The following is a 25,693-nucleotide window of genomic DNA, read 5'->3' as shown; positions in this document are numbered from 1 at the left end:
TTGAAGCCTCTCTGAAACTCAGTGTCCTTTCTTTTACAATGGTGCCAGCATGCCCCACGTGGAAAGTTCCCGTGGGGGTTAGGAAAAAGGCCCCTAAGAAAGTGCCTGACACACGGTAGGTACTAAATGAGTGTTTGCTGTAGCCCCCGGTGGTGCTTTTGGGATGTGGTCTCAATAAATGTCATTTTTGGCAAGGGGACACAAAGATCACCTGCTTTCTCTGTCTTGTTTTTTAGCGGTTGCACTGAAATCTTCTACTATCCTTGTTAGGCCAGCAGCTCTGAGGAAGGGTTAGAGACTTATATATATAGCCCAGATGCTGGGGAAGTACATCAAAAGAAGAGACATCCTGGAGCGCTTTCCAGGACAGAGGAAATAAGACATTCATGAAACGATTAAACAATATCATTATTTCCACGTAGAGTATCAGATTACAGAAAATGATATTTGTATTTTGGCCGCTGGTGTTTAGCATTGCAAAAACTACCTAATGAGATCTCACCAGTGTGCGTGTATGCTGTGCTGTGAGATCAAGAATTCAACTTTATTTGTGACTCTTCTTGTCACAAATGGCAGCCCAGGAGTGTGAAACTTTGATTTATAAAAGATATGACAATATTATCTTGGTAGTTTTTGTTCACAGAAGCAGACATAACCATGTCCCAATTTTTTTTTTTTTTTTTTTTTGCAAAGGAGCATTTCCTTAAAACCTTTACATACATGGTAGGAGATGGTATTTGAAGACATGCTTCTTACTGAGTCTAAGTTGAAGAATGGATCAGTCAGGATTATTATTAGCTGTCCTAAGAGTGTCAAATTCTGAAGCTGTAAGGGCTTAGCCCAATCAGGGTTATTTTCCACTCGGGTGACATCAGATGGGGGTGGCCATCCTGCTTACATATGTGGCCAGGTTCTGGAGACTGTTGCGTTCTAGGTTTTTATAACCTGGGAAGAGAAGGGTGGAAGAAGCATGTGAATTTGAAACAGCTTCAGCCTGGAAGTGATACAAATTACTGCATCTCCTCACTCTGATTTGAGCTATTACTATGGTCCCACATTAACTGGATGGAAATCTGGAAAATGTGGGAAGCACATGAACTATTTGCTGAGCAGAAAATGTCTCTGCTGTAGGGAACATCAGAGATGGTACTTGGGCGCTGTGCCCACGATAGAGCGGGTGTTCCCAGGAGGGAAGGGGAAGGAAGACAACGCTGTTGGGATGTAGGTTCCTGAACACAGTAGCCCAGTATCCATGAGGAAGAGTGTATAGTCTCCAAAGGGCATGGGTGATTTAGCCTGGGACAGTACCATGGGCTGGTGTTTGTGGCTGAACGATGCATCAGGTGAGGATTTCTGTGCTAAACATCAATCAGGAATATCCATCAGTGTTGATGAAATCTACTCTGCAGACAGGGCTGTCAGGACATCCCCCTGCTACGATTCAGCTGCTGGTGGAAACTGGTGAGAAGTAGCCACCTGGTCAGAAGACCAGGCAAGCAGCTATGTTAATAACGTACATCTGGGGTAACATAGGGAGGCTGTGGCTTTAGGTCAATGAAGGTGCCACAGTGATAAAGTTCACCTCAGTGGATATCACCTAGAGGAGCAGCAGAATGTTTCCAGAGTCCCCTTGAGGAGAGTTTGGGGGAATACAAAATGCCATCAAGACCAAGGGACGGTGAGCCTGCAGAGGGCAGATATTTTTACTGGTCACTAAAAGGGCCCGAGGCAGGCTGGGACTGATAACATATACAATTCTCCTATATATAATAGCTCCTATATATAATAGCTCTTATACCGTGATACCTGGACTGATAATAATTCTTACTACTTCATTTTAATAAAGTAATTTTTGGTCAGCTTCTCTTTTTCAAAGCAAGAAATGTAGAGGAAGAACGAGACCCTACAAAGAACATAATGATGAAAGTCTGGTAGAAACGAGACTAACGATGATTGTGATTCTGGCACATGTAGTGTTTTTCATTTTCAGCCATGAGCTAATTTGTTCCTCACCAAGAATTTGTTAGCTAGGCAAGGATTACATTTTCCCCATTATATTAATGAGGAAGCTGAGATCTTTGAGGAAAAGACTAAGTGATTAGCTTAGAGACGAGCAGCTAGTAAGTCACAGGGCTGAAATTCAGATCCCAACCCAGTTCTGGCTCTGTTATGCAATACTGCCTCTCGACAGGAAGGAAGCGCAGCCGGTGAGAGCTGCTGTGGCAGAGGCTGCCTCTCCTCCTCCTTCATCTTCTCCATCATCATCATCACCACCATCACCACTGCCAACATCATTATTGCCTTCATCCTAAAGACCGTCCCCACATCTCTCCACAGTTTTGTTGCCAGTGGTACTGAGTCCGCACGAATTCTTTTAAAAACTCTCCACTTCTAACCAATAATGTTATTCAACAATGAAAAGTAGTTATGCAATATTGAAAAGGATCTGCGTAACATTTTTTGCTTTACGTCTTCTTTTTGGGCCCTCTGAAAGGGCAAAAGAGAGGACCTCATTTTACCTGAGAAACCAGAGAAAAACGAGTGTGGGAGGATGAGACTCCTTTGGTCATTGCTCTATTGACGAACAGGCACCAAGAACTTGCACTACCACAGGCCGGCCTGGCTAGATGGTGCTTTCATTCCCTGCTGCCAGCGTCTAGTTAACGCTCCATTTCACAGAATCTCTGTAGAAGTGGATTCTTCGTTCTTATTTCAACTCCAAACTTCATAAGTCCTGCGACTTCAATGTGATCTCTATCTTCCAACTCATCACCAGTTTTCATTGAGATGGAGAGAAAAGACTGAGTCTACTCTCCCTTGTATACACCCTAGACCAGGCGTCAGAACCTATGGCCCATGTCAAACCATCTATACTTGGAGATAAAGTTGTACTGGAACCTAGCCATGCCCACTCATTTACACGCTGTCTACGGCCAGCAGAATCAAGTAGTTGTAACAGAAAACATAGCCCACAAAGACTAAAATAGTTACTCCCTGTCTCTATGGAGAAAAAGAATTCTTGACCCCCACCCAAGATTCCGCCTCAGTCTTTTATTATAGATGAACTGTTGTGCCCTATCTAAAGCCACCCTATCCACTGTGCACTAGACCCCATTCCCTCTTGTCTACTCAAGGACACCACTCTGGTGATGTCCCTTCATCAGTATTGGTCTCTCCTGGGTCATTCCATCAGAATAGAAACATGCTGTTATTCCTCCCATCCTAGAAAACAAAACCAAACAAAATCTTCTCCTGACCCCTCTTAGTCCACCGGTTACTGACCACTTTTAGTATTTCTTTACAGTGCAACTTTTCCAAAGTGTTGTCGACTCTAATTTTGCTTCTCCTCCTTTCTGAAACTTACTCTAAGATGGAAACTGCTCTTGTTCATGTCAGTAATGAGTTCCAGTTTGCCATGTCTTGTGGTCTGTCCTTGGTGCTCATCCAGCGTGGCCTCCCAGCAGCAGGTGACACAGGCCATCACCCCCGCCTCCTTACTCATTTTCTACACTTGACTCCCAGGACACGGCGCTTTCACATCACATCCCCTACTTCACCGGCTGCTCCTTCTCAGCCTCTTCTGTTGATTACTCTGTTTCACCATTGGAGAGTCCAGGGTCCATTCCTTGATTTTCCTAAGTTCTCTTTTCATTCACTCCTTTGATACTCTTAACCAATCTCATGGCTTTAAATGCAACCTATATGCTGAAGACTCCAGATTTTTATCTCCACCCCAGACCTTTCTCCTGTCCTCTCACTGTTTACTCAACAGATATGCATGACTGTCAGACATCTCAAAATCAACATAATCCAAGCGAAAGTCTTAATAACACTCCCCAGCCCCCAAAGGAATTGAGGCACTACCGTCCTCCCAGTTGTCTAGGTCCCAAACCTTAGAGCCATACTTGACTCTTCTTTCACAGTATGGATCCAATCTGTTATGAAATCATACCAGTTCTACCCTCTTGCCCCCTCCCCTGCTTCAAGCTGGACTCCAGGCATCATATCTCACCTGGATTACTGCAGTAGTTTCCTAACTTGTTCCCTTGCTTTTACTTTGCCACTCCCCCGCTTCTATGTCCTCAGTATATTCTTTACACGTTTACTATCTCCTTTAAAATAGGTCAGATTATATGTAGAGTTCCTTTCTTTAGGCCCTTCCAATGGCTTCCCATTTCACTCAGAGTAAAAGCCAAGTCCTTAAAAGGTTCTATAGGGTCCTTTTTGACCCTATAGAACCTTTCAGACCTTCACAACCTAGCCTTGCCTGTCTGACCCCATCTCCTACCCTCTGCACCCCTCAAACTATTCCAGCTACACCAGCCTTCTTCAGTGCCCCAAACACGCCAGGTATTCTGGTGCCACAGGACTTATGTCCTGGTTTTCTCCTCTTCCTGGAACTCTCTTCCCCCAGATATGGATTTTTGTTTAAATATCATCTGCTCAATGCTACCCTATTTAAAATTGCAAACTGCCCAAGGATGTAAAGTACAGTGTGGAGAATATAGTCAATAATGTTTCAATAACTATGTATAGTGCCAGGTGGGTACTAGACTAACCGGGATGATCACTGCATAAATTATGTAAATGTCTAACCACCATGCTGTACACCTGAAACTAGTATAAAATAATATCAAATGTCAACTGTAACTGCAAAAAATAATTTAAAAAAAAGAAAAAGAAAAAAATTAATATTGCAAACTTGTCCCTCCAGCATTTTTTCCCCTCTACTCTTTTTTTCTCATAGCACTTGTCCCTTTCTAATATACTATATTCTTCACTTATTTGTTATGTCTGTTGTTGAGTGTCTATTTCCCTCTACTAGAACGGAAGTTGTGCTAGGACAGAGATAATTGTCTCTTCTGTTCACTGATTTATCCCATGGGCCATAAACAAAGCCTGGCTCAGTGCAGGCACTCGACAAATATTTGTCCAAGTAGTGAATCATTAACTATGAAGTAGCAATCGATTCAGATGATTAATAGTGTTCTTTACTCTTAAAAAAATAACACACACACCCACTGGCAGCAAGAGATAGACCTGGGACTGTCAGGAAGAAGCAGCCCCAGAACAACCCAGGACTTTTCGGCTTCCGGGCAGCTGACCAGCGGTCAGAGGTTCACAGGACATGTGGCTGAAAGGGGCTCCCTGAATGAGAGGCCTGCATGTTCCAGATAAGGGGGGATCATGTGCAGGGGCCCTGGTTATGATGAGTGGAAGGACTATTTTTACATAACAGAGGGGAAGATAATCCTACAGACATGATGTAAAGGTCTAAAACATGTTGCGCTGTCTCAGGGAGGCTGGCAAGTCATGCTGTTTATCCCAAGGGACACCTCATTCCCAGACAATGTTTGAAAGACTTGGGGAGAAATTTGCAGGTTGTTTCTAGCCAGGAAAGATTCCTTGCACTCTCATGGTGTTCTACCACCCATGGGTGGATTTAGGAGCTGTCCTAGAATGGCAAAGGCATGGATTTGGAGCCAAGAAAAATGGTGTTGAGTTATATCTCTAGCACTGTAAAGTCTTTTCACCTTGGGCGAATTTCTTAACCCCTCAGCACCTTGATGTACTATTTTGTACAGAAGGAATAAAGGGGTCCTCTCTTTCAAGATTGAGCTAAGGATCAAATGAAACAACACATGTACATGCTTTTATCAATTTAAAAGCCAGTATAAGATGGTTCTTATGATTGTGCATAAAACCAGGGAATGGGTGAATAACTCATGCAAATTTGAGAAATATCATATAATTAGTAAACTCCAAAACACCTGAAAACTATTAGCTTGTCACCTTTATGTAAAACCCAACATGTGTTGAGCATTGTGATGGTTAGAAGGTCTGGAGCAAGGTCATTACCTTCGCACAATGACCATCTTGTTGTGCAGAGGGGCAGGCACAGAGCAAGGCAGACAACGTGTACTGAGATTCCTAAGTGCATGGGGGTGTGTCCTGCTCTTGTTCAGTTCAATGGGTACTTATTGGCATTACTAAGTCCTGGTCCTTCTCAGATCAATTACCTCATGAGCCGCAACAACTGCGGAAGTATTTCTAGATCTAGTTTGCAAATGGGGAACCTTAGTCTCCGGAAAGTAAAGTGATTTTCCCAATATTATGTAAGTAGCAAGTGGCAGAATCCAGCTCTGATTTTGTCTGATTTCAAGTGTGTTGATTCTTCTATGGCCCATCTGTGCCACATATGACACACATCCTTCTTTACCCGTAGAAATATGGCATCTTAAAGAAGAATACAAAAGTATTGTGAAACCTCATGTAGATACAAACCTGTTTCTATGAAGATAATGTCTGCTGTGACAGGCTGGATGTCTGTGTCCCCCCCAATTCATATATTGAAATCTTAATTCCCAATGTGGTCATAGTAGGAGGTGGGCCTTTGGGATGTGATCTGGTCATAAAGTGAAGTCCTCATGAACGGGATGAGTGCCCTTATAAAAGGACCCCACGTACTCTCTGCTCTCAGTCACATAAGGATAGAACAACAACATCAAAAGTTCATCTATAACCCAAAAGAGCTCTCACCAAAACCCAACCATGCTGGCACCTTGATCTCAGACTTCTGGCATTTGGACGATGAGAAATAAATCTGTTGTTCATAAGCCACCAACTCTGGGTACTTTGTGATAGCAGCCTGAACAGACTAAGACATCTGCTAAGAGGGGGAGAAACAGGGAAGGCTCTCAATGTCATTTGGGACCATTTCAGACAAGTCACCTCACTGGCTTAATAAAGAACAGTTACCTTGTGTTCAGAAGTCCAGTATGATTACTTAGCAGGAAACATGTTGGCTGGCTTGTGATTACCCACATGCACTCAGAGCGACACATGTGCACGCATGTGAAATGGAGAATGTCTAATATTCCTTGTGAAGTGCGGGTGCTTTAGAGCAAGAGACAAAGCACAAGAGGTGGACACCAAGGTCTGCCAGCAACAGGTTGGGATTCGCACTCTCTGTGACTCTTCTCACCTGAAAATTAGGATAATCCCTTTGTGGACTCCCTGAGGGCGGGGCTGTGTCTCCCTCCCACAACCCCTTCCTCTCTCCTTTTCCTTCTTTCCCTGCCTGCTCCTCCTTTATCTGCCGTCTTCCTACAACACAGGGTTGCACACCTACATGGAGCAAGCCCAGCATTAAAACACACTTGTCAACGAGACAGACTTGGTCTCTCTTCTCATGGAGCTTATAGCCAAAGAGGAATGCAAAGAACGAGCAGTAACAGAAGGTGTGATGCATGCTCTGAGGTGGAGAAAGGCACACACTTCCTGGGACTTCCCAGATTGGAGGATGGTTTTATTCATCTTCGTATTTCTAATGCTTAACAAGAGACCGCACACCTAATAGGTGTTTAGGACATGTTATTTTGACTGACAGTACAGACAAACAAACAAGAGTGTTGAATTCAAAGAACCCTGGGTTCTTTCAGCTTTTTTATCTTAAATTTATGTGAAGATTGTGCTGCAGGTTAATACCTTTTATAGTCTTCAGATGTCTGCTTCTATCTTTCCTGGATTTATTCATTCAACAAATATTTGTAGGATTTGGTAAATACCAATAAACAGCAGAATCAAAGTCCTGCACTCAAGGAGTTCACATTTCAGAATTAGAATGAGAAACAGACCATAAACAAGTAAGCATAGCCTGTAATATAAATTCAGGCACTGACAGGTTCAAGTAAGATGTCAGAGGGTGATGGAGATTCTTTTTCCAGAAGGGTTGCCAGGGAAGCCTCTTTGAGAAAGGAACATTTGAATGGACATCTGAATGAAGGGATATTTTATTAAAAACAGGCTCTTTGTACCACAGGTGATTATGAGCCTAATATTGGCCCTAAAATCAGTACCCAAGGCTGAAATGATGTTTGCGGCAGCCCTGCCATGTGGACATCTCATCTTGGTTTGATGAACGATACGGATCTTCTCATATCACAAAGTGTTGGACTGTCAGACTTTTAACATTCAGAGGGTTGGCCTTTTGATGAGCTCAAATGTGTCTTCCTTCAACATCCACCTATTGGAGCTGTTTTTTCTTTCTGTGAACAGAGATTGCTAGCTGTTCATCAAAATCATTTTTCTCTTCTTCCTGGACGCAGCTGGACTCCATTTCCCAGTCCCCTTTGCAGTTAGGTGTGGACACCTGAGCTATAGCTGAGGAAATATAGGCAGAATGTGCGCTGACTTGGCCCATACAACCCTCTGGCATGAGCACCCTCATACTTTCCTCATGTGCCAGCTGATCTCAGATGATGATGAGGCCCTGAGGATAGTAGGGCCACAATTTGGAAGAAGTTCCAGGTCACAGGATGACCAAGTGAAAGAGAGAAACCCTACTGACTTATTTACTTTCCCAAGACTGTCATCTTGAGCTGGAAACAGTCTTCGACTTTGTTGAGCCAATATCTGCTCAGGTGTAACTGTATGGTTGTGTGGAGCTAACTCAAGTTTGGGTTTAATTTTATAGCAGCAAGTCTAGTTGTCATGACTAATACACCCTGGGATGGAACTCTATCTCCCCGGCACCTCTACATCCTACTGCAGAGACTGTATTTGTAAATTTGTCCTAATATCTACATCTGATTTATGTAGAACCCATAGTCTCCCAAAGGGTAAATGAGTCAAAATGCAAGCACATGTACAGCCTTCTTTAAAACTGTGTTTACAACTTAGAGTATATGAGTTGGCACATAGTAGGTAGTATAGTAGATGGTCAACAAACGTTTGTCCAGTGAGTACATGGCTGCAGTCTGATGGGCTTTATCTACCAAGTGAGTGGTGAGCAGTGTTCTTTGGCAGGAATTTTATTTGTGAACATTTATGGGTCAATGTCTGCGGATGCCTACACGACACAGAGAGACCTTGAACATTAGACAGTGCCAAGGGAACATGCTATCTTCTTTCTGGATAAACAAAGACAGGAGAATAGTAGCTTAAAATGGTCTTCCCCACCTGTTTTTATTTTCATGGAGATTTGAATTATAAGATTTGAATTATGTATCCTTTAAAAAAGGCTTTGTAGATAAAACTGCCAAATTTCTACTGGACCTAGAGTCCTAGCCTGGCCCATCTGTTCAGCCTGTAATGTTGGATGTTGCTTTCCTTCTGAAGGGAATGGTTGTAGAGGCCTGAGATTTGATGTGGCAGAGAGCACACTTTTATTTTCAAAATTCATTAAGCCCTTGGCCAGACACAGGGCTATGCTTTTTATACACACATATTAGGCAAGTAAGCAGCAGTGTTCAATCTCTGAGCTGGTCATCTAGGAAGTGGTGAGAATCGTCCCCCGGGGGTGTTTAGGCAAAGCTGGAAAGCCATGAGTCTTTGTGATTTTGGGTGTTTTCTCTCTTTTTTTATAAGTTGTTTCTGGACATCGACTAAATTAAAATTATAGTTGAGGCTATACTATGGATGTCTACAAAGGTGAGGATTCTTAATTTATTTATATTTATTACTTATATTCAACCCCTTTCCAAAAAGATCTATGGGAGCTTACAAAGATTTAAATAATGGAAAAAGATTTTTAAAAAATTAAGCACTCTTAAAGGTATATGATTGTTGACACAATAAACCTTACAAAAATGAGGAGAGTAATGCTAATATCCAGTTGCATATTCTAACGTCCTGCTTGGTCATTTATGTTGAGCTGCAGATTAAACTCTGAATTTCCTACCACCTTTCCCCGAAAATAAGACCTATCTGGAAAATAAGTCCTAGCATGATTTTTCAAGATGACATCCCCTGAACATAAGCCCTAAAGTGTTTTTTGGAGCAAAACTTATAAGACCCGGTCTTATTTTGGGGGAAACACAGTAGTAGCCAATGGAGGGGGACGTGTGCTCAGTTACACAATTCAATCACTTGGGACGAAAATACATCAGTTGATCAGAAAAAGCTCTAGAAATGAGACAAGGAGAAATTTATCCTGCGGGGGCGCATAAAGACAATGCCCTGTGTTGTTCGGAGCCAAGTTCACCATAAGATTTTTTTATCATAAGTATCACAGAAAGAATGTGAGGTCTCTTGGAGTCGACCACTGTTATAATGCCAAGTGATCCTCACAGGATCGACGAGGATGAGGGCCAACGTGATGTTTTCTGGGAACACAGTTTTCTCATAGTTGGGTGCAACAAGAGTTTTAATGGAATGGACCTTGTATCTCACGACAGTCTGGATTATTTATTTTCCATAAAAGAGCCACTGATAAGTCCTGGAGATCAGAGAGTTTGAGGTTATACTCCAGTCCCTGATTTGAAGAATTCCAGAGCTGAATAGTTGTCTGTGATGCCAGTTTCCCACATTTCCTCCCTCCCCAGGCTCAAGTCCCAGCTTTCCAGAGATTTCATTCTTTCTCTTTTCCGTCATCAATGCCTACTCTTCAGAGAGCAGCCATTGGTTATTTGAAAGCCAATCACACTGTGTGCTCATCTTATTTAAGGGGGGGGGGGTGCATTCATGGTTCTAAATATTATTTTAAAAACCGCTGCTCCAAAAGGCTACCTAACAGCAGCTCAGACTAAAAAGGCAGTGACACTCCTGGAGACTCTGGGAAGAAATTCCATCAAATACAACCCTCAGATACGCTGAGAATTATGGTTTGTAATGGCTGACGTTGCCCGTTGAAAGCCATCGATGCAGCTATCCTGGGAGAAGTTGGGGCACTGCTGTGTCCTCCCCATGGGCTGTCCCATGAGGTTCTGAAACCCCAGTGGCTGCACACCAGAAGTCTACACAGCCATTTCCTGTTGCTCTTTTTTGAGGTAATCCACTTTTAAAAGGTGACTCCTTGGCGGTGTTACTGCTCTCCAACCCCCTCATCAAAAGCTTCCATTTAACATCTGGTAAAATATGATTATTAGAAGACAAAAGTCAGGTGGCAGAAGGAGACTAGCAGCAGAAGACTGCCTCCTGAGAGGTGTAAGTATCTGAAGCAAAACATCATAAATGAGTATTGGGACAGAAAAGAGACCTGGGAGTGGAGACCTGAGACGGATCTTCAACCTACACCCCTGTGGTGAGGCAGTGATTTAGGAAATGAAGGCGAGTTCCTTAACATGAAAAAGAATATGGTAAAATCAGCAGCTGACTGCAAACATACTAAATGGTGAAATGCTGTGGGCATTCTTTCTAAAATCAGGAGTAGAATGGCAACGCCCTCTATCACAATTACTACGTACCTTCTTTTTGCAGATGTTTTTCATTATGTTTAATCAGTCTGGCTTATGATGTGGCAGGTATTGTGCTAAGTGTTGAGGATAAAATGGTTTGCAAATATAGGTATGGTACCTGGCCTCATGGAGCTTGCAGTCTGTAAGGGGGATAGATAGATACTCATTAAACAATCGCGCGCAGCATGTAAAATTTTACTACTGGAAGAGGAGGGCTGCAAAGGAGGGCTCCTTGTGTGCTTTCAGCACATGTAATTTGGACATTTAACATAGAGGACAGGCTTCCCAGAGAGATGAGTATAGAGCACAGGAGGAAAGATGTAAGGAGTTTATTAAGTGAAGAGGGGTACGTGGAACAGTGAATAGAAGTGACCTGTGGTAGGAGGGGCCAAAGGCGAGTGGGGCTGGAGCTTGAAGAGGTAGGGTTGGTGTGAACTGAGGCTGGTGAGATAAGTATGGAACAGCTGACAGGAATTGTAGGCTGCAGTAGAGAGCTGTGTCTTTAAGGAGAGAAGCAGAAAGATGCTGTTTTATGATCAGGTGGCATGGTCATGTCATATTGGAAAGATTGTCCAAACAGCAGTGCTGAGAGTAGACTAGAATCCTGTCAGTGGGCAGGAGTGTAGACGTGCTAGGAAGCTATGGTCTCAGTGAAGACGAGAGTGGTGATGGGGATGGGGACAGAGAGAATTAGGCAGATCCAATCAGCACAACAGCCTATGAAGCAGAATTAAGAGAAGATTGAGTTGGGAGGGGCACAATGCTCCCATCAATTGGCAATACAATTATTTACCTAAAAAATCTAAGATAACTAATCAATGTTTCTTTTAAATTATTATGAGGCAAATTATCTAATATCAATATTATATGAAAATCCTATATTTCAGTAGTAAACAGATGCTATAATAAGAAATCCATTGATTCATAATCAAAAATGACATAAAATACCCAATAGTACCCTAAATAAGAAATGTGTGAAAGCCTCTCCCAAAAGAAACAAAATTTTATTGACTGATATAAAAGAAGACCCAAATGAATGGGGAAAATATGATCATATCATAGAGATATCAATTCTTCCCAAACTGATTTACAGATTGAATACAATATCAATGTCAAATACTCCATAGAGGTTTCAAAAATCTTGATAATTTGTTAATTCATCTGAAAGACAGATAATTTAAAAATTTGTGTTTTTTTGTTTTATTTTAAATTGTTATTTTTAAGTAAAAAGGTATGGAGGAATTTCCCTCCCAGGTATTAAAACTTCTAAAATTAACTATGTGATACTGATGCAAGACTCAACTAACATTTTAATGGAAAAAAGGAGAACTGCCTTGGAGCAGATGGCAGCAAACAGTAAAAGCATCACCCAGCCCCGTGGGGCAGGGGTAGGTAACAAATGGGGTTGGATTTAACATGGTTTTAGGAAAGACTCCCCGAGAGTCTTGTTTTGAGCTGTGATGTTTGACCAACATTATCGTAGTAAGAAAACAATATTTGTGAATTTTCTAAGTTTTTTAATTTTGCACTAGAGGCTCAAATACATAGAATTTTTTCATGAACTGTTATCAGTAATAAAGTTTAAGTCTTGCTTCAGTGTTTTTCTTGGCAAAGTGAAGGTAAGAAACACCATAATACAGGGTTTTGTAATATTCCTTCTCAGCTGTAAGTACTGCCATTTGGTTATAAAATGTGATGAGTCTATAAATTGAATATGTACTTTATTTCCACAGGGTTCCCAAATATTTTTGCCCAGTACATTCTTTTTTTTTTTTTTTTTTTTTTTTTTTAAAGATTTTATTGGGAAGGGGAACAGGACTTTATTTGGGAACAGTGTGTACTTCCAAGTCTTTTTCCAAGTCAAGTTGTCCTTTCAATCTTAGTTGTGGAGGGCGCAGCTCAGCTCCAGGTCCAGTTACCGTTGTTAGTTGCAGGGGGCACAGCCGTTGAGGAGTCGAACCAGCAGCCTTCTGGTTGAGAGCCCACACTCCAACCAACTGGCCACCCGGGAGCTGAGCGGCAGCTCAGTGACTTCATTCTAGTTGCGGAGGGCGCAGCTCGCTGGCCCATGTGGGAATCGAACCGGCAGCCCTGTTGCCCAGAGCTCGCGCTCTAACCAACTGAGCCACCTGTCCGCCCTGTCCAGTACATTCTTAATAGTGTTTTTTTTTTTTTTAATTTTTTACATTTTTTAAGTAGTCCCTCGAACAACTAATTCAGAAGTATGTTGGCATACACACATATTTGGGCATCTTCAATATATTTAAATATCACTCAATGGGAAGAAACACTTAACATGTTTTCTCTCTCCACTCTCAGTGAGTAATTCATTCCCATAAAATATTCAAAAGTAATACAGCTAAAGAGAAACATCTGAAGTTTATGCATATTTCAGAATGTTTCTAATTTTGCTTCAAATTCCTATGAGACCTACCACTTCTAAATTTATTTAGCTAAGCGATTAAACACTAGACGTCACCTTGGCCTTGTGAAAGGGAAAGACAGATCAGAGAGAGCTACAACCCTTTAATTCACACAAGCCTTTTCTGAGAACATGTGGTCAAGCACGCCGAGGTATGTGGTGTAGAGTCAGGATGAAGCAGACCTGTGTCTGTGTCCCAGAACCTCACAATCTGTAGGCGTGAAGCAGACCTGTGTCTGTGTCCTAGAACCTCACAATCTGCAGGCGTGAAGCAGACCTGTAGCTGTCTCCCAGAACCTCACAATCGAGGGCTATGTGAGGCCCCACAGTCCTGTGAAAGTCTTCCTGACCAATGTGAGCAATGAAGGTCCTTTTTACCCATTGGGTTTCTTGTTCAATCTGAAATTATAGAGTTTGTTCTGAGAGAAATGACATGGTGTTGCGGAAATCAAGCCTTAACTTCAGTCTTGGTCTCCAACGCGCAGATTTTAAGCACAACCAATAGGAACAATTCTTTCTGGTTCACAGTTGGGTAATCATAGAATTGCTTTTGATGGGGGAGAGGAAAGGAAGTTGGGGATATTGGTCACAGGATTGAATTCAATACCAATACTAATTGCAATTTAAGCAAAAAGGTCCTTTCTAAGTGTTCTCACTCTTTTGAAACTTGAAAGATTGGGGGAGTGTGCCACTTATGGCCAGTAGTGATGAGTTTCATCCATGTAAGACCCTTCTCTCTTCCTTGGCTCAAGGAAATTTCTATTTTAGATAATGAAGAGTACAGACCAGGACTCAACCATGGTTAAACAATGACATATTTCCATTCTGGCCCTAAATGGAAGAAAACTTAGATTTCTAGGTTATAGGCATTTTATGGCATTATCTGATCATAACAGTAGAACCACCACTTGGGGCTATCAGTGGGCTGGCCCGGTGGCTCAGGTGGTTGGAGCGCCATGCTTCTAATGCCAAGGTGGCCACTTTGATTCCCACATGGGCCAGTGAGCTGCGCCCTCTACAGCTAAGATTGTGAACAACAGCTCTCACTGGAGCTGGGCTGCCATGAGCAGCCGAGGTTGGCGTGAGCTGCCATGGGCTGCTGAGTGCTGCCACAGGACTGCTGTGTGGAGTTTTGTCATACACAACTAGACTGAGAAACAATGGCTTGAATCAGAGTGGGCCTGGGGGGAGGCAGAAGAAAGGGGAAAAAAATGAGGACAGTGATACATGTCGGCCTTTTATGTCTTCTACTAAAGTCTCAGTCACTAACCACTATTAATCTCTCTTCTTGGTAAAGGCCTGGATGGTTCATTGCTTGGTAGTAATTCCTATGAATAGGTTCTCTCTTTCAATTGATTTGGCTGGATCTGGCCCAGCATGTTTTATCCAAGTGTTATGCATCCTATAGAAGCCCTGCTATCATTTAGCTCTGACTAGTAATATACGATTGCACTATGCTAGGGTTAGCCATGCATTGTCTTGTTCCATTCTTATCACATTTGAGGTAGGTTTCATAATTTCCAAATCACATATTTAAGAAAAGGAAAACACCAGTAATGGCTTTGAAAAGACACTAAGTGGCTTTCTCTACTGGATTCACCTATGTACAATGAGGTGATTGATATGGGTCAGATGTTTTTAAAATGATAGCTGCTTCTTTAAATAGATAGAGATGCAATACCTTAGAACAAATATTATTTATCATGTAAGGAATCACTGATGTGCCTTTCTAAGCTATGGGATAGTACCCATTGGCTTAGGAAAGGTTCAGCAGGAACTTTGGGGCTTGAATGAACCTACCCATGTTCAGGATGGGTGGTGGTATGGGGAAGAGAGACATTGGTAACCTGCACACTCTCCTCAAGGCTCTCAGTGTGGTGGATGCTCATGGTAGCTGAGGGTGCAATGCACTGAAAGTTGAATGATGGCACAGAGCCATGTAAGTTCAATGACCACAAATGGAGCTGCCAACCCCGACAGTGGCACCAGAACTCTAAGGTGAAAAGAGCCTTGAAGAGTGGGCATGTCCATGAAGGCATCTTGGAGGAGGAGGGGTATGCCCTGGCCCTGAAGCCTGGTTTATCTAGAGCAGAACAGCCTGACTCAAACTGGCTTTGAAAGTGAAGCAATTATTTCAGGTAATAAGGATGCATCAGAAAAGTAGGCTCAAGGCGTCTTGCTGCCAGAGCTCCAGCTCTGCTTCTCTGCAGTTACTCTCAGTGGTGTCTTCCTGAGCTTTGGATTGTAGCACTATGACATAGCAGTTCCAGGAGCCAAATCCAGGAAGGACCTAAACAAACAAACAAACAAAAACAAAATAAAACAAAAACAAAAACAACAACAACAACAAAAAAGCACACAGAGAAAGAATAGGACCATCTCTTTCTTTGTTCCCTTCTTAGGAACAAGGAAAACATTCCCAGAATCCCCCAAGCAGGTTTTCCCTTACAGCTCATTGGCCAGAATTACATCACATGTCTAATACTAAAGCAATCGCTGGCAAGGGGAGAGGCATTACCCTGACTGGCTTGTATCAATTAGGATTTACTCTTGTAGCTGGAGATGGAGTGGTCTTGGGGGGGCAGAGGAGGGTGACTTTCTGAAAATAATGTGGGTTCCGTTAGAAAGAAGAAGGTCCAGGATGACATTGTGCTGTAGGCAACTAAGTGAGTGCATTATGTGCATAAATTTGTTTTACACAATGAGAATAGGGAGAGGGCATTCTAAACAGGAAAAAAGTGAGGGTGCCTCATTTGTGGAGAAAGATGAATTCGGCTGGAGCATGAAGGCAAGACGGGGAGCTAGACCAAAGAGAAGAAGGTGGGGGCAGGTCTGACAGCATCCTCAGCCTGGAGCATTCCTCAGAACCTGACATGATTGCTTCATGCATCTTTTGAGTGCATGTATTTGGTGCTGATGTGTCTGGCTAGCTGACGTCTTGGCTGAAGGCGGTGTGGATGTTCTGGCTGATGGAGAGTGGACAAAATGAAAACAGTTTGTGTCAAATAGGCTAAAGAGATCATCATTGTTAAGAGACCAGACAGCTTTTGTTTTCACCCAGATGAGCAATGCCAACTTGCATGTAGACTGGTTGGTGTTTCTGCATCTTCTGCCCATTCAGGGGAACTGTGTGGTCATCTTCTTCTCTGAGGGTTTGGTTACAGTAGTCATTCCAGTTGGGGCCAGTGTGGTACCTTCCCCGTCCATCTTTACTATGAACTTAGCACTTCTCTGATCCTCCCAGGCATGAACAAGACAAGGCAACTGATGAAGGAAAGGGGACACTGTCCCTGCCCTGTATGCGTGACATGTGTGGTTTGGGACTGCGGCAGAGAGAAGGGATGGCGTTGGACTGTTTTAAGGTGCTGAAATTCTGCGTGATTATATCAGAGAACTTTCGGTTTCCCAAAATGTTGCACCTGACTCTCATATCAACTGTAAGAGGAAAGAAGGGCAAGTTTCCCGAGACGAATCTGAAGTCCAGAGCAGGCAGGTAAAATTTTCAAACCTCACACAGCCTGTAAATAAGGAAGCTGATAGCAGAATGCAGGTCTCCTGACTCTCTGCCGTGGGATCTTTCAGCAAGTTCTCAGCAACGAGTTGAGGCAGGAATGTTGGTTATCTATTGCTACGTAGCTAATTACCCCCAATAGTGTCTTAAACAATCGACATTATTGCACAGTTTCTGTAGGTCAGGAATTCAGGAGCAGATCAGCGGTGTGGTCCTGGTTCAGCTGAGGTTACAGAGAAGCTGTCAACTGGGCCAAGTCTTGACTGGAGCGGTAAGATGTGTATCTGAGCTCACTCACATGGTTTTTGCCAGGAGGCCTCATTTCTTTGCTGGTCGTTGGCAGGATAGCTCAATTTCTCCTCACATGGACTTCGCCATAGTGCTTCTCGAATCTCGTCATGACATGGCAGCTTCCACCAGGGCCAGTGATATGACAGAGCAAGGTGGAGCTGCCATGTTTGTATGACCCACACCTAGAAGTCACATCCATGAGCTCTACCGTTCTGTTTGTTAGAAGTCAGTCAGTAAGTTCAGCCACACTCACTAGGTGGGGAATTAAGCTCCACCTCTCGTTGGGAGGAGTATCAAACAATTGGTGGGCATATTATAAAACCAACACAACAGTGAAAAACACAACCTGTGTCCTGATATCTGAGATGAGTTCACCATAGAGAAATCTCGAAGTTTGAGGACACTGGAATACAAAAGAGGCACTTCACAATAATAACAGACTCAGTAAGTGGAGGAGGGGATCGGATTTGACTAAGGCTCATCAATAAAGCCCTCAGGCTGGTTTCATAGCTATGGAGAAGGGAGGAGAGAGAGCACCTCCTCTGTACGATGGGACGTGAGTAAAATTCTCTGCTCAGCACTCCACCTTGGTAATAGACAACAATAAACACTATTATAATTAAAATCTCACTTCTTCTCTATTTCTGCTAGCTGTGTGGCCACAGAGCGCCTAGCTGTCTGTTTCAAGGGTGGGCAGTTTTCGCCATGGTCAGAATTACAAACTCTCTTACTAGTGGTCTCTTCACAGTTTCCAGTGTTCTAGAGAGAGCCAGGCATTCCTGGACCTGAAAGGCAAGCACGGAGTGGTACCTCACCTTCCCCCACCACAGCCCCGGCGAGAGAGGCTTTCCAGTGCAAGTCTTCATCCCCGGGAACCTTGAGAGAGCTGGCAAATACTCTGAAACAGATAAAAGATAATTGAACAAGGAGTGAGCAGTAAACGGTGACAAAGTGCTATTTCCATAATAAGCTTATCTGAGTAAACTTTCTCAGAGCCCCTGAGTTCCCGAGCAGGGTGTGGATTTGGCAATAGTAAAGAAACAGGCCACGCCAGGAATGTCTGGGGAGCTAATGAACGCCCCTGAAGTGGTTGACGTTCCTATCTCTGCTTTGGATCCCTGCCACCTTGACGCTAATGTCAGCCGGTGTTTAATTGGCAAACAGGGCTTCAAAGGGTTGCAGGGCCCTGCTCCCAGGGCCTTGGGCCTGTTAATGTTTAATTGTCATGTGCAAGGGCCCACTAGCTCTTGGTAGATTTGGGCGTTTTATTGCACTTTGAAAAAGCAATATTATGAGTCTCCTTCTTGCTCCGTGGACATTTTTACAGACATGCCTTGCAGTCACATGTTGCTTAACCTAAACTGTGAGTCGCAAAGGCACCAAATTATTCAGCAGGGGTAAAACAAGTCGCCTTCAAGCTGGAAGTACTTGAGATTTACTTCATTTGCCCTAAATTCAATAAGTATCAGGGGACATCTGGAACAGCAACAGAGAGAGAGAAAAAAAAATGAGGTTGGAGATTTGAGGTTGCGGGGAGAAGGAAAAGTCAGAGAAGTGAAATTGCTAAGTGGAGACTATGCAATTCCACCATTGAGTGGTGATGGAGCCCGCTGATTTTGAAGCCGCTCGGTTACTCACGGCCCTACTGGAAATGCAAAGTTTTGTGGAGTTTTTGTTTTGTTTTAATTTTTTTTATCCCTCTCTTGAAAAAGTCTATCTGCCTTATATTGTTCATGCAATTTAAAAAGTCAAAAGAGACTGTTACCAAAACTACATAAGCTTCATCTAATTACACAGGAAAGAAGAAATAACAGAAGAGAAATACTTTTCCCCCCAAACTACACGGAAATTGTGAATGAAAAGAGTAGCTTCCAACTTCCTGATATTTGAAAAGCAACACTTTGAATTGAATATGAATGATTTCTTTGCATTTTCAACTCAATTCCATTTAATTGAACTCAACTCCATTGAGTGCTTACTAAGTGTTTAGATCAAATAATTTCTCTGGTTTAGAATTAGTGGCTTTTATAGAAATTGTTTCTTTTGTTTTTTTTTCTGGAAATGTATCAGTTTGTTGTTTTAATTATCCTTTTGCTGATGGTGAATATCTCTCTAAGGAAGGAATGTTAAAAAAAAATATCTAATTACACCACTTATATCAGAATGGCAAAGCGTATATTTATCTTGTTTGTTAATTATATATGTCACAGCTAAAAACCAAACATCAGCTAATGTCGACATTAGCCAGAAGGGTACTGGTAAACATCAAGAAGGAGGTGAAAACTAAATAAAAAACAACATAACAAGTGGAAAGCATGTATATCTTTTATATGTTTAGATTCAATCAAAATCTCTTTGTTCTCTCTTTTTGCCCATTTTTGCATTCTAAACATAGTCACAGTTTCATATCACGGGTCTCTGAGAAGTAGTCTTCACAGCAGAATCACCACTACGAGAGCATGTTTCAGGGTGACCCAGCATGTGGTCAGGTTTTTAAGGCAATGTGGCAGACACTTAAAGTCTTTCAAAGGATTTAATCTCTTTTCTCTAGTTCTCTCCTTTGCCAAGAGGTAAGCAGACAGCCCCTTCCAATCAGAGCAGCACCTTGCAGCTCAATCACATCCAGTGTTCTCAGCCCCAGCCTCCTATGAATGTAAATTCAGGAATAAACTATTGTGCACAAAGCATGTTCTCTCCAAATCCATATGCACAGTTAATTAGTTTAGAGCCCTAAAATGTTATGTGATTCCTTTCTTAATAGAAATGAGAAGTGGTAAAGACGAGAGGCCTTTATTCACACTTTATCAGCTATTTTAAACTGAGGGGTATATTATCCTCTGGGTAAATTTACAGGAACACCCATTATGCACCTCAGTCCTATTATCATCAATGGCAGTAACTGCACGCATACACAAGCACAGCACTCTGGGGTTTACACAAGAGGCCACACTCTTCCTTCTGTTATTAACAATTTCTGCTTTGCGTTTCTTAAATATCTGCAAAATGAAATAAAATCTCGTTCAGGATTTAAAGACTATCTGGATATATGTTTTTCAAAGGAAATTGGATTGGTACATTACGAAGGCTTGCAAATTTACTGTATGATAGCAAATGATTACGACTGCTGCTCACCCCCTAGGAATCTCTCCAGAGGGGAAATTGTGGGGCTCGGGGTGGGGGTGTCATGCGTGGTTTTCTGTGGCAACACTGTGTAAGGCTCTGTTAGCAAGGATTAGAATCTTTCGCCTGTTGACTGTTTTCTCTCAGTGTTGGTAAAGCCAGGATTAGGATTAATGTGTAGAAGAGAGAGAAAAGTGGGAGCAGAGACCATTTCCCAATTATAGGGAAGAGACTCTTATCCATCCATCCATCAATCCATCCAGCCATTCATTTATTTATTCACCCATTCCTTTGCTTTGCATATATACTGAACACCTACTATGTGCCAGGCAGTGTGCTAGACTATGATGGCATAATAGCAAAAAGGATAGATGAGGTCTTTGCCCCCAGGAAACTCACTATTTAGTGGAAAGACAGAAATTAAACAGCTAATTGAAGTTAGCTCCGCTATTGCTATGCAAGTGAAGTGCAGAGAGCCATATAGAACGTGAGTGAGTGCAGGGGTGTCTAGGAGAATAAACCCATGACCTTCCCTCTGAAGGAAGTGCAAAAATCATCATGGTGACAGGAGATAGGTGAGGATGTGCTTGCCAGGTGCAAGGAGCCAAATGTGCAAAGGCCCTGAGGCAAGCAGGATTCAGATTCTCATTCTGCCACTCGATAAACAGCAGTAACAATGAACCGTCCTTCCTTCTGAAACACTGGAGAGAAGCGAACATTTACTTTCTTTTCCCTGCTAAAAAAGGCATGTCATGAGGGTTACCATTAACGATGAGTCAGTTTCCCATGAGACTAAAGATGGATTCCAGCCAAGTAAACTCTTAGAGTTTGAATTATAACCAGCAGACTCCCTACTAACTTTTACTCACCCTCACCCCCAAACATAGGACAAATCACCTTTGTATTTCCTCCACACAAGGATCAACTGCTGAGGGATGGGCCTTGGAAGTCCTGTATGCTTATGCTTCTCAAATCACCTGTGATGAAAAACCAGATTATAAACAATTCTGTTGTGAGCTGATAATTTTATAAATAAAAAACAGTTGCTAAGATAAAGATCACGCACTTAGTATCATGACCACATCAATTGTATACAACATTCTAGATGCTTACTCTTAATTTCTGTACTTATCTCATTGTAGATGGATACTAGTTTGCAGACCAGACCTCTCCTTAAAGATCAGGACTATCCCTAGCCCTTCAAATATTGCCTCATTGACCTCTAGTCAGCCTACCATCCAGAAATGTATCTAAAGCTCTTAAAATTATTTACATTTCTTTTTTTTTTTTTTTTTACCATCAGCATAATTTCTTTCTTTCTTTCTTTCTTTCTTTCTTTTTTTAATTTTATTAAATTTATTGGGGTGACAATTGTTAGTAAAATTACATAGATTTCAGGTGTACAATTCTGTATTACATCATCTATAAATCCCATTGTATGTTTCTGACTGGGCCACCTCTTGGGCAAATGGTTTCCCTGAATTATTCCCCACAGCCAGAAGCAGGATTTCCTTTCAAAACCTTGACTTTCTAAACCCTCAGAGGCATGTACCTTAGGTCCTGGTATTTTCAGGGCTAACAGGATAATACCAGGTGGCTCTTTTTTCATGCCTCTTTTCCTAAAACCTCTAAAGTTTATGTAAGAAGTAGGGTTCCAAAACCAGCAGATGTGGCAGACTGGAAATTCTGGCCTGGGGTGTCGCAGCATTCATTCAGGGGCTGAAGAACCCAGGGGGTCGGATCAAGAGGTATGTTTAGGCTCATTGTTCCGTGGATGGGCCTTGAGTCTAAGAATGGGGTGTCTAGGACCTTGCTGGTGGATGGAGAGAAAGATAAGCAAGGGCAAGAGATTGATTGTCAGACAGAAGTGGGGTGGGGTCTGCAGCGCCGAGCTCTCTTTGGGTGACAGCCTATGGGCTTCTACAGGACAAGCAGACAAGAACCCAGCCACTGAAAAGTCAGCGTCACCGATAGAAAACGTGAGCTTGAGAACTCTGAGAGGAAGGGAGCCCAGAGATGTAAATGCAACTCCCAGGCCTCTCTTCCTTACTCTTCTTCCTCTACTTGGCTTTAGGGGGTTGGAGAACCTTAATGCTTAGCTGTCACCTCTTTTAGCTTCTTACTCTACACTCTTCCCCCAAATTACCTTGCCTACTGCCATGATTTCAATTATTTCACCAAAACCCATAACTTCCATATTGTATGTCTGACATACATTTGGTTCCGAGAGTGAGATTATAGATCAAACTATCCCTTAACCCATTATGATAGGTTGAATAATATTCCCTCCAAAGATGGCCATGGCTTAATTCCCCAATCCTGTGAATACATTATCTTTACTTGGTAAAAGGGACTTAGCAGAAGAAATCCAACTCTGTTGACACCTTGATTTTAGCCTATGAGACATTTCACACTTCTGAGCTCCAGGACTGTGGGGTAAATCACTTAGAATGTGTTCGGCTCAGTGTGGCAAAAAGGAGAGTGTGTGGTGGCTGTGGGGAGACGAGGCAGGCTGGGGCCAGACCGTAAAGGCTGGGGACACCGTGCTACGAACCTCAGTCAGGCCACATCCTTCCCACTAACCTAGGCTCCTGCCTGGGTCACCACTCGCTTTCCCCAGAAGAGATGCGATTTATTTGGCAACGAGTACAGTAAGTCCTCACTTAATGTCATCGTTAGGTCTGTAACTTAAAGCAAAATGATGTATCATCAAACTCATTTTTCATAGGCTAATTGATATAAACCAGAGTTAAGTTTCTGTGGCATCTCATCAGTGTTTTCATTTAATGATGTTGGATGAAACGCTCTTCGAGGAGGACCTGCTGTGCAGAGTGTGTGATTACTGTCCAGTCATGTCAGATGCACCATGAAGAGCTGGCATATCTGGCTGCATGTTAGCTCAGTTTCTAGTCCCAGCACATGGTGACCCAGCTCCAAGGCTCTGGCGACACTTGAGAGGCACTGCATTTTCTCATGTTTTAATAACAGAAGAAGGATGAGAACACTCGTAGTTTGGAATCACCTGGAATCCAGAAAAAATGTCCACATGAAGAGAAGAGGGAACATGACCCAGACAAGGGATCAGAGACCTGGGTTCAAAATCTGGTGCTCCCTCTAACGAACCCTGGCGTGTCGAGGAATGAGGTTTCCATCTTGGGACGCCATTTTCTTCTCTGTGAATGGAGGTAATCGCATGCTACAAGATTGACGTGAGGTTCAAATGAGAACCCCTATAGGAAAGACATTGTTGCTTATGGCAACATACGAAAAACAAACACAAACAAAACAAAGCAAAACCAGCAAACTACTATAAAGCAACTACTTATTTGGAAGGTCTTATTTTCTGAAGGACACGGACCTTTAATTCATTCCACTTGAGGGACAATTTGTTCCTTACCAAATAATAATTGAAGCCCTACTATGTGCAGATTTTTGTCTATTCCAAGAATTTTTCTGATTTATATACTTTGAGACAATCAGTTATTGTCCATTGTGCCAAAAAAACTGTCAATAGCATTTCTCCTCAGTCAAGACCCGTGGTTCTGATGCCCTCTGCGATTTTCTTTCTTGGCCTGTCCTCCCTGAACCATTCCCTAATTCCCTCTCTGACATCTTGTTCCTAGGCCCCCTGCACTGGCAATAGCAGTCAAGGCCTCTGCGGTTAAGATTAGCTCAGCTTGTCAAAGAATGAAGATAAACGAACACGGTTTCATCTGTTAGAGGGAGGCAAGTGTATTGTGCCCTCGCCCGCCCAGCTAAGTAAGAATTCTGCACTTTCCTGGAGGCCTTCCAGTCTCAGTGTCTTGTCTGAATGGCACTCTTGTGTGAAGAGCCCAGGTCCTGGGGCAAACAAGTTCAGGAGCCATTTACAGGTGGAGCCATGATGAAGGAGGCTGAGTACTGTTCAATCGTTATCATCTTCTAGAAGAGACCTGCATCTACTATCAGGAGCTCTGCCTTGATCCTTCAAACTCAGCTATCTCGTTTGTAAAATTCGGATGATGATGATAATAATAGTATTCTTCTTTCAGGACTGTTATAAGGAACAGTTTGAAATAACGTACAGGAATTAACTTTGAAAATGATAAACGCCAGTGTGTTAGTCAGCTAGCACTAATAACATAGCACAGGCTGGGTGACTTAAATAACAGAAATTTATTTTCTCACTGCTCTGGAGGTTGGAAGTTCAAGATCGGGTGCCGTCAGAGTTGATTTGTGGTGAGACCTCTTTCCTGGGCTTGCAGATAGCTGCCTTCTTGCTTTGTTCCCACAGGGCCTTTCCTCTCTCTGTGCTCACTCCTGGTGTCTCCCCCTCTTCTTAGAAGGATACCAGTCCTACTGGATTAGGGATCTCCTTTAACCTTAATTATCTCCTAAAAGCCCTGTCTCCAAATATGGTCACACAGGGTGCTAGAGCTTCAACATATGAATTGGGGGTGGCGAGAGGCAGGGGGACAATTCAGTTCATAACACCCAGTATTAAAGCTACACAATACTATTATAATGCTCAGTTCTCACTCCAGAGACAAATATGAATCAGCCACGAAATTTTATAAAAGCGAAATCTTAGGAAAATGATTCATTAATAAGGGCATTTCCCAAGTAAAGTTAGAAGGTGTCTTTTTACCTTCTCTTTATCTACCTGCATTCCAGCTCCACTTCTTTGCTCTCAAAGTCAGTATCAGACTGGATTTCTTGATGAAAATTGCCTCTTGGGGGAGTCGCTGAATGGTGAATCACTTCTCCAGGGAAAGAGCCGGCCCTGGTCTGAGCACTGAGCTTTCCCGGCTTCTGGCGCAAGACCACAGATGTGGCTTTGGGCCTCCTGGAGTTTTTCTCAGGGACTTCTCACTGGAGCTCTGCCACTGGGATAGAGCAGTTTATACATTCAGGCCAGCATAACCGACCGACTGAGATTTACCTGAAAGCTTATCCAGTATTGAAAGACCCAAATGTAAAGTCACTCTGGAATAGAAATGCCAGTTTGAGTAATTTCTTTCAGGAGCCATTCATCCCAGTGTTCACAGAGCCATGGACGATAGAAGAGAGAGAAGCCTGGCAGACCTTTGAGGATATGAGACAGCTTATCGAGGACATGACTCTAACTAAGATCATCATTCTTGCTCAGCCTGGGCAGGAATAGAAAATGAGTCAGAGGCTCCTGTGAAGCAA

At 42.7% G+C, this 25,693-nt stretch overlaps 2 long non-coding RNA genes across 2 annotated transcripts in view; one reads left to right on the top strand and one right to left on the bottom strand.

Moving 5' to 3' along the window:
• The window catches only part of LOC148758966 (uncharacterized), a 385,483-nt gene that overhangs the window by 316,970 nt on the left and 42,820 nt on the right, over window positions 1-25,693 (top strand). The gene's annotated exons all lie outside the window — the stretch shown is intronic.
• Window positions 12,956-25,584, bottom strand: LOC148758967 (uncharacterized). Its single transcript, XR_016019885.1, has 4 exons — window positions 25,164-25,584; window positions 21,419-21,498; window positions 18,217-18,299; window positions 12,956-15,889 (listed from the first exon to the last, which is right to left on the bottom strand). It is a non-coding gene; the product is annotated as an uncharacterized LOC148758967 (long non-coding RNA).

Source organism: Rhinolophus sinicus, chromosome 2 (assembly GCF_057876585.1).
Source record: "Rhinolophus sinicus isolate RSI-liver-muscle chromosome 2, RSI-T2T, whole genome shotgun sequence".
Lineage (NCBI taxonomy): Eukaryota > Metazoa > Chordata > Mammalia > Chiroptera > Rhinolophidae > Rhinolophus > Rhinolophus sinicus.
The sequence above is the reverse complement of the archived record's forward strand: the minus strand, read 5'-3'. Positions and strand labels throughout refer to the sequence as shown.